This window comes from Phyllostomus hastatus, unplaced genomic scaffold (assembly GCF_019186645.2).
Source record: "Phyllostomus hastatus isolate PE091 unplaced genomic scaffold, TTU_PhHast_1.1 phas_scaffold_78, whole genome shotgun sequence".
NCBI classification, from domain to species: Eukaryota; Metazoa; Chordata; class Mammalia; order Chiroptera; family Phyllostomidae; genus Phyllostomus; species Phyllostomus hastatus.
In genome coordinates this window covers 61,225,037-61,239,545 of record NW_025334041.1, presented here as the reverse complement: position 1 = coordinate 61,239,545, position 14,509 = coordinate 61,225,037, and positions in this window count along the sequence as shown.

Sequence of the window (14,509 nt, the reverse complement as noted above, 5' to 3'; positions counted from 1 at the left end):
ACTTTCTTCTTTCCTCTTATTATTTTCATTTTTAATTTTGTTTTCTCTCTTGCTACAACTTGTTTCCATTCTGTACTCTTACTCTTTCTCCCCTTCAAGCCTCTCAAAGACAATTTCTTGTCAATTGTCATGTGACATTCTTTTTTCTGCTCTTAAAATGCCTGCATTTTCTCTGCACCTTTAGCACTCTTTATTCATTAGTTGTGGATAGGGTAGTTGTTGTTGCATTTTTTTCAATTTTATGTCTAGATCCTCACTATTTTTGTATTTCAAATCTCAAATTTTACTCATCCACTCTCTTACTCTTTTTTGTCTCAAATTTTAATTTTTCCCTTAGTCTTCTTTTTTCTTTCTTCTTCTTTTTCTGTTTTGTTCTGCTATTATCTTTTTCTTTTTTTCTTTTTCTTTTTATCTCAAATTTTAATTTTTCCCTCTCTTAGCCTGGTATTTGTTCCTTACTCTTAGTATTCTTATTCTCTTTATCAGGTCAAAATCAATTCCCCTTCCTCTACACATCCCTTAAGCTTTTTTTTCTTCCCTTTTTTCTCTTATTCCCATTTCACTTATATTAATTTTAGCACATTTCTTGTTGATAGTGCTGTGGTGGATTTTTCTCTCCAATTTGTTTCCTAATTTATTATTATTTTTTTCTCTCTCTCTTTTATTTTTTAAAATATCTCTTTAAACCTGATACTATATGCTTCCTTTCTCTTACTCCATTCTGCCTTCTTCATTCTCTTTTTTTATTTATGATGTAAATTTTACTTTTCCTGTTTACATTGCTGATTCCCTAGTCTTATTACTGCTCCTCCCTCTACCCTCTCAAAATCATTTTTCTTTCATTGGTCATATCACATTCCTTCTCCTTTCTTATAATATTATTAATCTCTTTACACCCTTATTAATATTGGTTCATTTGCTGTTTATAGTGGGATTGCAGGTAGGAGTTATTTTTGTAGGTGTCAGTTTCTTTCCTAGGCTAAATGTTTTGTTCTGCCAGCTTCTGCACAAGAGTGTCCAAGACATGGTGGGTCAAGTGACCCTCAGTCAACAAGCTGAAGGGAAAGAACCAAAAAAGAATGACTCAACAGCTATCAAAACCCAATTATATACAGAATGCCAACATAAACGGCATAAAGGGTAATCCAAAAGCATCAAGTTCAGGATATCAAAGAGACTGCACTACTGAATCGCACAGCTCTCCTACCAAAGAAGTTTGTATCACAAAGACAGGGAGTCAAAGCAGATCAATTTAAGAAGCAGAAGCAAACAAGAAGAGTCTCCCCTAAAATGGGAGAAAGGAAACAACCCCTAATTGAAAGGAAAAGAGGAATTTCATGAAAAAGTGCTAAAAGAAACAGAGGCAAGTCAACTATCAGATATTGAGTTCAAAACAATGGTTATAAGGAACATCAGTGAGTTCAGTGTGAATTACTCAAAACTAAATGGAAACCACAAGGAACTTACTGCAAACTATATAGCATGAAAAAAAGCATAGAAACTATCAACAAGAGCTAGGAGGAGATGAAGAATACAGTTTATGAATGGAAGGACGCAGTAGAAAGAATCAAAAGTGGGCTAGACAAAGCAGAGGAACTAGTCAGTGAGCTGGAGGACAAGGTAGAAAAAAATTTTTAAGAAAGAGCGATAAAAGAAAAAAGAGCCCAAAAGTGAAGACAAGTTAAGGGAAATTCAGTACAATGTGAAACATAATAATATCCACATTACAGGGATGCCAGAAGAAAGAGGAATAAAAGATAGAAAAACTATTTGAAAAAATGATGGAAAACTTTCCTGAGAGAAAAACTCACACAAGTCCAACAAGCACAGAGGGTCCCAATCAAGAGGACCCAAAGAGGACAACTTCAAAACACCTCATAATTAAAATGGCAAAATTCAAAGACAAAGAAATAATCTTAAAGATCACAAGAGATAAAAAGGAAGTAACATACAAGGGAGCAACAATAAGGCTAACAGCTGACTGTGCAACAGAAACACACAAGCCAGAAAAGAATGGCAGGAAATATTGCCAGTTATGAAAAGCAAGGCCTGCAGCCAAGATTACTCTACACAGAAATGTTCTTAATTAAAATGAAAAGCAAAAAAAGGAGTTTCTCAGACAAAAGAAGGCTAAAAAACTATATCTCTATGAAACCACCATTGCAAGATGTGCTAAAGGACTGTCTTCAGAAGATGAATGAAAAGAGTGAGAGAGAAACATAGGTACACAGGGGGAAAATGGTAATGAATAAGTATCTATCAATAATAACATTAAATGTAAGTGGCAAAAGTGCTCCAATCAAAATAGATAGTGTAGCTGAATAGATAAGAAAACATGACTCACAAATATGCTGCTTACAGGAAACCCACCTCAGAACAAAAACCCAACACAGACCAAAAGTAAAGGGTTGGAAAAATATTTCAAACAAATGAATGAGGAAAAAAAAAGCTGGGGTAACAATACATATATCAGACAAAATAGACTTAAAAACAAAGGCCATAAAAAGAGACAAAGAAGGATATTTCATAATACTCAAGGGAAGAATCCATCAAGAACACTTAGACATTGTAAACATATATGTACCCAAGATAGGAGCACCCAGATATATAAGGAAAACCTTGGAAGAATTCAAGAAAGATATAGACAACCACACACTTATACTAGGGGAATTTAACACTGTACTGTCACCATAGGTAGATCTTCCAAACAAAATATCAAGAAGGCTATTGGTTATTGTGGCATTGAACAATGCCCTAGATCAAAAGGACTTAACTGACATATACATAACCATTCATCTCAAAGGTGCAATATGCACATTCTTTTCAAATGCACATAAAACATTTTCAAAGATAGATACCATGATAGGATACAAAACAAGCCTCAATAAATTCAAGAAAATTGAAACCATATCAAAGTTTTTCTTGAACCACAAGAGATTAAAACTAGAAACCAACCTCAAGGAAAAATCTCAAAAATACCCATCTTCATGGAGACTTAATAGCATGCTATTAAATAATGCATGGCTTAAGAATGAGATCAAGGAAGAAATCCAAAAGTTTCTGGAAGCAAGTGAAAATGAACTCACAACAGTCTAAAATCTATGGGACACATCAAATTCAGTCCTGACATGGAAGTGCATAGCAATACAGGCCTACCTAAAAAAAAATAGAAATATTTCAAATAACCAACCTAACACTCCATCTAAAAGAACTGGAGGAACAACAAATAAAGCCCACAGCATATACAAAGAATGAAACAATCATGATCAGAGGAGAATTAAATGACATAGAGACTAAAAGAACAATTCAAAGGATCAATAAATCCAGAAGATTTTCATTTGTAAAGATAAACAGAATAGACAAGCCTTTAACCAAACTCATCAACAAAAAAGAGGGAGTACCCCGAAAAATAAAATGAGAAATGAAGGAGGAGAAATTACAACTGATACCACAGAAATACAAAGGAAAGTCAGAAATTACTACCTAAAATTATATGCCAAGATATTTGAAAACCTGAGTGAAATGAAAAAATTCCTAGAAACATATAATCTTCCAAAACTGAATCAAGAAGAAGCAGAATGTCTGAACAGACAAATAACAGCTAGTGAAATTGAAGCAGTGATCAAAAACTCAACCCATACATAAGCCCTTGACTGCATAGTTCAGCAGGAGAATTTTATAAAACATTTAAGGAAGAGCTATTCTTCTCAAACTATTCCCAAAAACCCTAGAAGAGGGAAGACTACTAAACTCTTCTTATGAAGCCAGCATAATCCTAATCCCAAAATCAGATAAAGGCAAAACAAAGAAAGAAAACTACAGGCCATTATTGCTAATGAACATAGAAGCTAAAATCCCTAACAAAGTATTGTCAAACCACATCCAGCAATGCATTAAAAAGATCATAGACCATGGTCAAGGGGGATTCATCCCAGAGATGCAAGGATGGCACAATATTTGCAAATCAATAAAGTAATACATCACATAAACAAAGGAGAGACAAAAATCACATGATCATATCAGTAGATACAGAAAAAGCATTTGATAAGGTACAGCACCCATTTATGATAAAACACACTCAGCAAAGTGGGAGTAAAGGGAGCATACCTCAAAATAAATAAAGGTCATAGGAGAAACCTACAGCCAACATCATACTCAATAAGTAAAACCTAAAAGCTTTCCCACTAAGATCAGGAACAAGACAAGGATGCCCACTTTCACCACTTCTATTCAGCATAGTATTGGAAGCCCTAGCCACAGCCATAAAACAAGAAAAAGAAATAAAAGGCATCCAAATTGGAAAGGAGTAAGGAAAACTGTCATTGTTTGTAGATGGCATCATAGGGTACAAATATAATGCTATAGACTCCATCAAAAAATTACTCAACATAATAAGTGAATTTGGAAAAACAGCAGGATACAAAGTCAACATTTACAAATGAAGGCATTTTAATACAACAATGAAATATCAGAAAACACAACTAGGAAAAATCTTTTTTATTATAGCAACAAAAAAAAATAAAGTAACTAGGAATAAACTTAACCAAGGAGGTAACAGAAATGTACTATGAAAACTACACAACACTGAAGAAACAAATTAAAATACACACAAATAAATGGAAGGATATATCATGTTCATAAATTGGAAGATTTAACATCATCAAAATGTCCTTACTACCCAAAGTAATCTGTAGATTCAATGCAATCCCTATTAAAATGCCAATGGCATATTTCACAGATATAAAACAAATATTTCAAAAATTTTTATGGAACCATAAATGACCCTGAATAGCCACAACAATTTTGAAAAAGAAGAATAAAGTAGGAGGGATCACAATTCCTGATATCAAACTATATTACAAAGGCCATTGTAATTAAAATGATCTGGTATTGGCCTAAGAAAGGCCATATAGATCAAAGGAAAAGAATAAAGAGCCAAGAAATAAACCCAAGTCTCTATGGTCAATTAATACTCAACAAAGGGGGGCAGGAGTATGCAATGGAGTAAAAAATAACCTCTTCAACAAATGGTGTTGGAAGATCTGGAAAAGTACGACTCAAAAAAATGCAAAAAAATAAAACTCAACCACCTAGTTTCACCATGCACAAAAATAAACTCAAGATGGTTAAAAGACTTCAATGTAAGTATGACATCATAAAAGTCCTAGAGGAGAACATAGGCAGGAAAATCTCAGATATTCCATTCAGCAACATTTTCACTATGTTCCCTAGGGCAAGAGATAAAAAGAAAAGATTAAACAAATGGGACTACATGAAATTAAAAAGCTTCTGCATGGCTAATAAAACATCATCAAAATGGAAAGGGAACAAACCAAATGGGAAAACATATTTACCAATGATATCTCAGAAAAAGGTTTGATGTCCAACATATACAAAGAACTCACATGACTCCACATCACAAAGACAATCCAATTTAAAAATGAGCCAAGGACAAGAACAGCCACTTCTCCAAAGAGGACATACAGAGGGCCCAGAGACATATGAAAGGATTATTAGTATCATTAGCCATCAGAGAGATGCAAATTAAAACCACAATGAGATACCACTTCACATCAATGAGAATGGACATCATTAGTACATAAAAAAACAAGTGCCAGCAAGGTTGTGGAGAAAAGGGAACCCTAATGCACTGTTGATAGGAATGCAGACTTGTGCAAACACTGTGGAAAACAGTATGAAATTTCCTCACAAAACTAAAAATGGAAATGCCTTTTGACTCAGAAATTCCAGTGCTGGGATCGTACCCTAAGAATCTCTAAACACTAATTCAAAAGAACCTGTGCACCCCAATGTTCATAGCAGTGCTATTTACAATAGCTGAGTGCTGAAAACAGCCTAAGTGCCCATCAATAAATGAGTGGATCAGAAAGCGTTGGTACATTTACACAATGGCAGAAAGAAACAAGGAACTCTTACCTTTTATAATGTCATGCATGGAACTGGAAAGTATTATGTTAAGTGAAATAACACAGGCAGAGAAAGACAAGCATGTTCTCACCTATAAGTGTAACCTAATCAACAAAACAAACAAGCAAACAAAATAGAACCAGAGACACTGAAATAAAGAACAAACTGACAGTGACCAGAAGGATAAAAGGGTCAAGTCAAGGAACATGTATAAATGGGCCAAGGACAAAGACAACAGTGTGGAGGATTGAATTTGAGAAGTTGGGGGTATGTACAGCAGGGGAGATTAATGGGTGGAAAATGGGAACAACTGTAATTGAACAACAATAAAAAATTCTTTTGAAATATTTGTTCTAGATCTGTGAAATACATCTTTGGGATCTTGTTAAGAACTGTAGTGAATATATAGGTTGCTTTGAGTAGTGTGGACATTTTAATGACGTTATGTATTTGTCAGTTGTAGTAGTGTCCTGGTAGAGCCTTTAGGGTTCTCCATGCATAGTATCATGTCACTTGCAACTAATGATAGGTTTACTCCATCCTTTCTAATTCAGATGCTTTTTATTTCTTCTTCTTGTCTGATTGATATGGCTAGGACTTGCAGTAGTATGCTGAATAAGAGAAGTGAAAGTAGACATCCCTGTCATATTGCAGTCTCAAATGAACACTTGTAATTTTTGCCCACTGAGTATGATGCTGTTAGTGAGTTTGTTGTACACGGCCTTTACTATATTTAGCTATGTTCCCTCTATTACTACTTTGTTGAGAGTTTTTATCATAAACTGACATCAGATTCTTTCAAATCCTTTTTCTAATAATGTGAGTTGTTTTCATGATTTTATTTATTTATTTTTAGAGAGAGTAAAGTAGAGAGAAAGAGAGAGTGAGAAATATCAGTGTGTAGTAAGCTCCCCTACTGGGGACCTTACTTGCAACCCAGGCATGTGCCCTAGACTGGGAATCAAACCAATGACCCTTTGGCTTGCAGGATGGCACTCAGTTCACTGAGATGTACCAGCCAGGGTTAATAATGTCATTTTTTCCTTCATTTTGTTTATGTTGTGAATCACATTTATTAATTTACAAATGTTGTACCAACCTTGCATCCCCAGAAGAAATCCCACTTGATCATGGTGTATGATCTACTTGATGTATTTCTGTATTGTTTACTAATACTTTGTTTAGGATTTTAACACCTAAGTTCATCACTGATATTGGTCTATAATTTTCTCCCTTTGTAATATCTTTGTTTGTAATTGGAATTAGGATAATGTAACCTCATCAAATATGCTTTGGAGTCCTCCCTCCTCTTAAATTTTGTGAAATAGTTTGATAAGGTGTTAGTTCTTAGAATTTTTCATAAAACTCAACTGTGAAGCCATCCGGTTCAAGGCTTTTGTTTGTTTTGGGTTTTTCTTTTATGATTGCTTCAATTTTGCTATGTAGAATCTGTCTATTCACATTCTCTCATACAGTATTCCTTATTTAATTTTGGAAGACTGTATGTTTCTAGGAATTTATCCATTTTATCCAGGTTGTTAGCATATAATTGTTAATAATATTTTCTTACGATTCTTTGTATTTCTTTGGTGTCAGTTGCTATTTCTCCTCTTTCATTTCTGATTTTATTTAGTTGGGTCCTCTCTTTTTCTTGATGAGTCTGGTAAAGGTTTGTCAATCTTGTTTATCTTTTCAAAGAAACAACTCTTGAATTCATTGATATTTTGTATCATTTTTAGACTATTTCCTTTATTTCTGCTCTTTATTATTTCCTTCCTTCCACTCACTTTGTGCTTTGTTTGCTGTTCTTTTTCAAGGTACTTTAAGTGTGATGTTAGATTGTTTATTTGAGCTTTTTCTTGTTTTTCAAAATAGGCCTGTAATGCTATGGATTTTCCTCTTAGGGTTGCTTTCATGGTGTCCCACAGATTCTAGATTGTTGTTTCCTCATTTTCATTTGTTTCAAGACATCTTTTGATTTATTCTTTGAACTAATTGTTGACCCAATCATTATGTAATAACATGTTATTTATCTTCCATGTCTTTGTATATTTTTCAGTTTTCTTCTAGTGATTTATTTCTAATTTCATAGCATTGTGATCAGAGAAGATGCTTGGTATAGTTTCAATCTTCTTAAATTTACTGAGACTTATTTTGAGTCCTAATATGTGGTCAGTCTTAGAGTATGTTACATGGGCACTTCAAGACAATGTATATTCCTCTGATTTGTGGTGAAATGCTCTGAAGATATTAATTAAAGCCATTTGATCTAGTGTGTCATTTAAGGCTGTTGTCTTCTTGTTGATTTTCTGTCTGGAAGATCTATCCACTGAAATCAATTTTGCATTACTAGTTTGGGTGTTAAAATCTCTGACTATGACTGTATTTCTGTTGATCTTTCCCGTTATGTCCATCAAGACTCGCTTTACATATTTAGGTGCCCCTATGTTGGGTGTGTAAATATTTATTAGCATATGTCCTCTTTGGATTGTTCCCTTTATCATTATGCAATGTCCTTCTTTGTCTCTTACCACAGCATTAGTTTTAAAGTGCATTTTGTCAGATATAAGTATTTCTACCCCAGTTTTTTCCCATGTGCATGAAATATCTTTTTTCCAGTGCTTTACTTTTAGTCTGTGTGTAACTTTAAATCTGAGGTGGGTCTCTTGGAGACAGCATATACATGGGTCTTGTTTTCTAATCCATTCAGCTACCCTGTTTCTTTTGATTGGAACATTTAAGCCATTTAAATTTAAAGTAATTATTATAGATACATATTTATTGCCATTTTATTTTTAACTATTTCCCTCTGTTTTTTTTTCTTCATAAAGTAAGCCCTTTAACAATTTTTGCATTACTAGTTTGGTGTTAACAAACTCCTTTAGTTTTTTTGTTTTTTTTTTTTTCTGGGAAGCTCTTTATTTCTCCTTCAGTTTTAAATGATAGCCTTTCTGGGTAATGTTGCCTTGGTTCTAGGTCCTTGCTTTCCATCACCTTGAATATTTCATTCCAATATTTCTTTCTCACCTGAAATGTTTCTGTTGAGCAATCAGATGATATTCTAATTGGAGCTCCTTTGTAGGTAATTAATTGCTTTTCTCCTGTGGTTGCTAGGATTCTCTACTTGTCTTTAAACTTTGCCACTTAATTATGATGTGTCTTGGTGTAGGTCTCTTTGGTCCATTTTGTTTGGGATTCTCTGTGTTTTCTGGACTTCTGTGTATTTTTCCTTCACAAGATGAGGAAATTTTCCAGTCACTATTTCTTCAAAGAGATTCTCAATTACTTGTTTGCTCTATTTTCCTTCTAGTATTCCCATGATATGGATGTTGTTACACTTCATGTTGTCCCAAGGTTTTTAAAGCTCTCCTCATTTTTTTAAAGTTTTCTTTTCTTTTTGCAGCAATTCCTGGGTGTTTTTTATTTTAATCTTGTCTTGCAAATTGCTAATTCAATCCTCTGCTTCATCTAACCTACTGTTTATTTCTTCCAGTGTATTATTTATTTCAGATATTGCACTTTGTATTTCTGGCTGGTTCTTTTTTATCTTTCCTGCGTTTTTTCATGCTATTGGGTATCCTTATAATCTAAACTCTCTATCAGATAAATTGCTTGACTCCATTTCATTTAGTTCTCCTTCAGGAGAATTCTCTTTTTCTTTCGTTTGGGACCTGTTTCTATGCCTTCCCAGTTTAGCAGCTTCTTTGTATTTGTTTCCATGTATTAGGGAGATCTGTAAAGACTTTGACCCAGACCAATGTCAGACATGGCCTATGACTTGCCCTGGGTAACCTGTTTGGAGCTATTCAATAGCTTATACCTCCCTTTGCTTGGCCTAGGTATGTGCAGAAAGAACCATAGTGAACACCAAGGCTGGCTGTTACCACACCGGGCCCACGGGGAGTGTAAGCTAAAGTGTCAGAGATCCCAGAGAGCCACCTTTACTGTTAAGCTTAATCACTGAGATAGCCTCTAGCTGTGCTCAGCAGCCCGGCTTAAGCTCCACAAGGTGAGGCGAGAGGGATTCCTGTGGGTGGGACTACTGCTTACTCTCAGGATGATGCCACTTGGAGGAGAATGCTCTACCCAATAAAGATGGCTTCCACAGTATGGGGAATGACTCAGCATAGGGACTCTGGCAGCTGTTCCTTCAGCTCTCTCCCCAGAGCCACCAATCCCAGACTCTCTTCACATGGCTTTAGTCCATACTACCCTCCCTCTGCCAGAGTACAGGATAAGTGGCTGCAAACAATATTTTGTGCATTTTCTCTTTAAGGGGGTGTCTACCTCTTTAGCTGTCTCCCCCTGGTGGCCAGAAACCCTATTGCTTTTCATAGCCAGATATTATTCTGGTTCCTTTCCTAGTTGCAATGCTCCAGGCTGGGAGCACGACTTGAGATTTAGACCCCGCAATTCTCAGGGAAGCTTCCCACCCAATGGCCACTGAAATATCCCTCTGGAACTCCAGCTTCCTCCTGTGTGAGCCAGCCAGCCCTCACATGCCTCCATACTTCCTACCAGTCTTATTGTGGTGAAATGGTATATTCCATTTGTCCTTGGTTATAAGGGTTCTTTCCAGCTAGTGTTCAGTTGGTTATTCAGGATGGTTTTTTTCTTTAATTTACTTATAATGTCAGTTTGGTACTGGGAGCAAGTTAGTGTAGCTTCCACTTACTCATCCACCATCGTGGAATCACTGGACATATGGTTTCGAGGTAACTTTCTTTACCTAGGTGAATATATAGAATAAGCAGTTAGCTCTTGATCTTAATGTTGGAAGAGCAATCTAGCCTAAAATATAAACATGGAAGTCTTTGGGGTTTAAGCGGTATAAAGTAGATAAATTGGTCTATAAAGAGTGTGCAGCATGGACAGAAATTTAAGGAGACTATTTGTGACCTCTATGTTTACAGCAGTATAAGAGACTGAAAGCAATAAAGGCAATAAGATGGAGTAGCAGACAGGAAAGCAGAAAACCAGGAGACCTCAGTGTTTTAGAAGTAAAAGGAGCAGTGAAATTCAAGAAGAGAGTAGATAATGATGCTGAATGTTGCTAAGGGCTCAGGTAAGCCTGAGAATGGAAAAATGTCCATTGGATCCTGCATCTGGAAATTATAATTGGTACTAAAAAGAGCTGCCCCAGCCCTGGCTTATGTGGCTAAGTTGGTTGTAGTGTCATCATATAACCCAAAAGATCATGGGTCTGATTTATGGTCAGAGCACATGCCTAGGTTGTGTGTTCAGTCCCCACTAGGGGAACATAGGAGAGGCAGCTTATTGATATTTCTCACATCAGCGTTTCTCTCCTTCTCTATACCTCCCTTCCCCTCTCTCTAAAATCAATAAGCATGTCCTCAGGTGAGGATTAAAGAACAAAAAGGGCAGTCTCAGAGGAACACAGGAACATAAGGCAGATTTCAGTGGATTAAAGATGTGAGACAGCTCTGGCTGGTGTGACTCAGTGGATTGAGTGCCAGCCTATGAACCAAAGTGTTGCTGGTTTGATTTCCAGTCAGGGCACATGCCTGGATTGCAAGCCAGGTCCCCTGTAGAGGTTTCTCTGATGTTTCTCTCCCTATCTTTCTCCCTCCCTTCCCATCTCTCTAAGAATAAATAAAATATTTAAAACTTTTTAAAATAAACATGTGAGACAGTAAAAGCTACTGCTAGTGTAGGCTACCTGCATAGAGGGCCTGGCTGTGAAGGGAAGGGGAGTGACAAGGTAATTAGTGACTACAAAAGTCACAAGACAAATAGTATCTTTAATGATGAGGGATAACTTAAGCATGGTTGTATATGACGGAATTTAGCTAGCAGAAAAGAAAAAGTTAAAAAAATTAAAGGGAAGAGTTCATTGACAGTGAAAGGTATGAAAGGAGGCAAAAGAAGGTGAAAATAGAAAAAACTTTATTTCTGGAGGAAAAAAATAAGTGTGAAAAGAAAGGAGGGATAATAGGGGAAAAAAGAGGAGAGAATAAGGGAGGAAAGGAAAGGTCAAGGAGAAAATGGTCCAGGAAAGCCTACATAAACATGTTAATAGGTATAGGAACATGAGATTGAGAAAATTCATGTCTGAGCATTCTCTTTACAAGCAAATACAAGGTGAGGACCTGCTGAGAATGAAAGAGAGATGGTAGAAAGGAATCTAAGAGGAAACATGAAAGTTTGGAATGGAAGAGAAAGTTGACTGGGAACACACCGGACTACACATGGTGTGTGATTTTGGTCAGAGTTGTTCATCAACCCTGAAATATTTGGTCTTGGATGGAGCATACATTCTGTTTGGAAAGAAAGATCAGCAGGGACACTGAAGTAATGGAAGATGAGGCTGAATTCATCCATGGGAACTAGGCTGCTGTGGTACATGGGAACTAAGTTGTACAAAAAAGTAGAAAAACTAAGAGGATTGAAGGCACCTATGAGGCAACATAGGACAGGTGGAGAAAGTAAAGGCAAGAGATGGGGGCTAATTACAGATATTGCAAGGTTCAGAGTGAGGAATGCTCAAATAGAGTAGAAGTAAACCCTACTGAAAGTGGTAAAATCAAAAGTTGTTGACAGTGAAGTAGAAGAAGGATGAATCATACAAACAGTCATAGCCAAATTGTAGTGGATAGAACCATGGCTTCTAGTCATTAAGAGTCAAGATCACCTTGTTTTGTCATTAGGGCAGGCCTTTTAAAATGTGTGTACCAGATGGCTTTATGTGCTATTGGTTGGTGCAAAGACTTGGGCCTTTCCCCATGTTTGTTTGCAATGTGATCATGTTGTGTAATTTAGGAACTAAACCTACCATATCTGTTACCTTGCTCTTCAGCATATCAACAGGTGTTTATGAGATAACAACACAGACTGGGTGAAAATTTCATGACTTGCTGCAGAATGACCACTTGTCAAAGCGCAAGTGCCATTCTCTCCTCTGAGATTACCAGCCCACAAAACTTTAAAATTAATAAAGTTTTAATTTTTAGTTCCCCCCATAGAGAGACCAGTGTGCAGCTTCAGGAAAGTGTGTGGAAAGCTATGTAATGTCATGTCCTCATTACCAAGCCTCTGAAGAGCATTTTCTAAATCTAACTGGAAACCAAAAGTAGTGCTTTAGTGTTTGCACCATCAGGTGATTCTGTGTGAGATTATAATGAGAAGGAAACCTTGCCCTGATTTTGATTTTGGTACCATCCTTAGGACTGAACAATTTCTCTTCAGTCCTGTGGTCAAAATGAGGAAGGATGGGGTAGAGAAAGAATGAGGAAGGAACATCAGATGGAAACATCTAAGCAACAAGTTAACAGAATTTGTGAAGCACCTGAAATTTGTGAAATAAATTAAAAATGCATTGCAGTTAGGAAAATGGCCTACTTCATTACATTTGTTTATTATTTTTGGAGCCAGAGAACAATAGGCAAGCCCATTTATTTTGCTACATCATTTACTCCAGTTACCTTAGACCCCTTCATATATGCCCACATGGCAAAATATGCTTGTGAATCATGAGGCTTAAACTCATTCAAACCTCCAAACCCATTTATATGGGGAAAATTGTACTCACTACTTCCCTGTTCACTCACGTAAGGCATTCCTGTAACAGGCTGCTCATTGCTTCTCAAATTTGCAAATTGTCTCCAATTCCTTTTGCCTGAGCAAATGCTTACTGAAAACTTACAAGACGCTCAGCAGAAAAGAGCATGCCTTCTGGAGCCAAGGTATGTGGATTCAAATTTAGATATTGCCAATTTGACAAGTTAACTCTAAAAACCATTTCTTCAGTTTCCTCACCAGAAAAAATGTGAGTAACAGTGACACTGCACACCATAAGATTGTTGTAAGTATGAAATGATTTCATCCCTGGAAAGAGGTCAGCACATTGTCTGGAAGACAAAGAAGTGTTCAACCACAGATTGCTATTATGGTTAATGCTGTCACATTTTTTAAAAAGTAGTAGTATATGGATATAATTGTTGCTCACAGTCTTGTCTGGGGTGCAAGTGATTGATAAAAGTTAAGTGAAAAACAAGCAGGTACAGTGTATACTGAAATGTGTAAATAATCTGAATGAGAAACCATCTGTATTAGCAGATATTTCATATAAAATGACTGTATGATATGAACTTATAAGGAATGGAAGGTTTAGCTAAGTAAAAAAATTAAAAGGAGCCTTGGAACAAAGGATTTTTAAAAAAAAAAATCAAGCATAAAGCATAAAGATAGGAATGATTGTATACTGCATAAAGAAAGAAGGAGAAACATATGCCCTCCAAGCAACATGCTTAAATTCAGGGAAATTGGATGGTGAGGCTGGCATTCCAAAGGAATACTGCAGGAACACCAAAATGTGAAAACTATGTCTTGGTGAGTGCAAGACACACAATCTGGCATATTGGGAAAGGGACATCTAGTGCTGTGATTCCTTTTATGAACTTACTCCAATTTTTTTTTCACCATACCATGAACTCCTGGGACAGGCTATACTTTATTCTTTGTCAAAAACACAGCTCCTCACTGTGACTGACACAAAGGCAGTGTTAAACCATTTGTAGAATTAGAATAAATGGAAGGAAAAGGGGAGGAAGAAAGGAAGAGA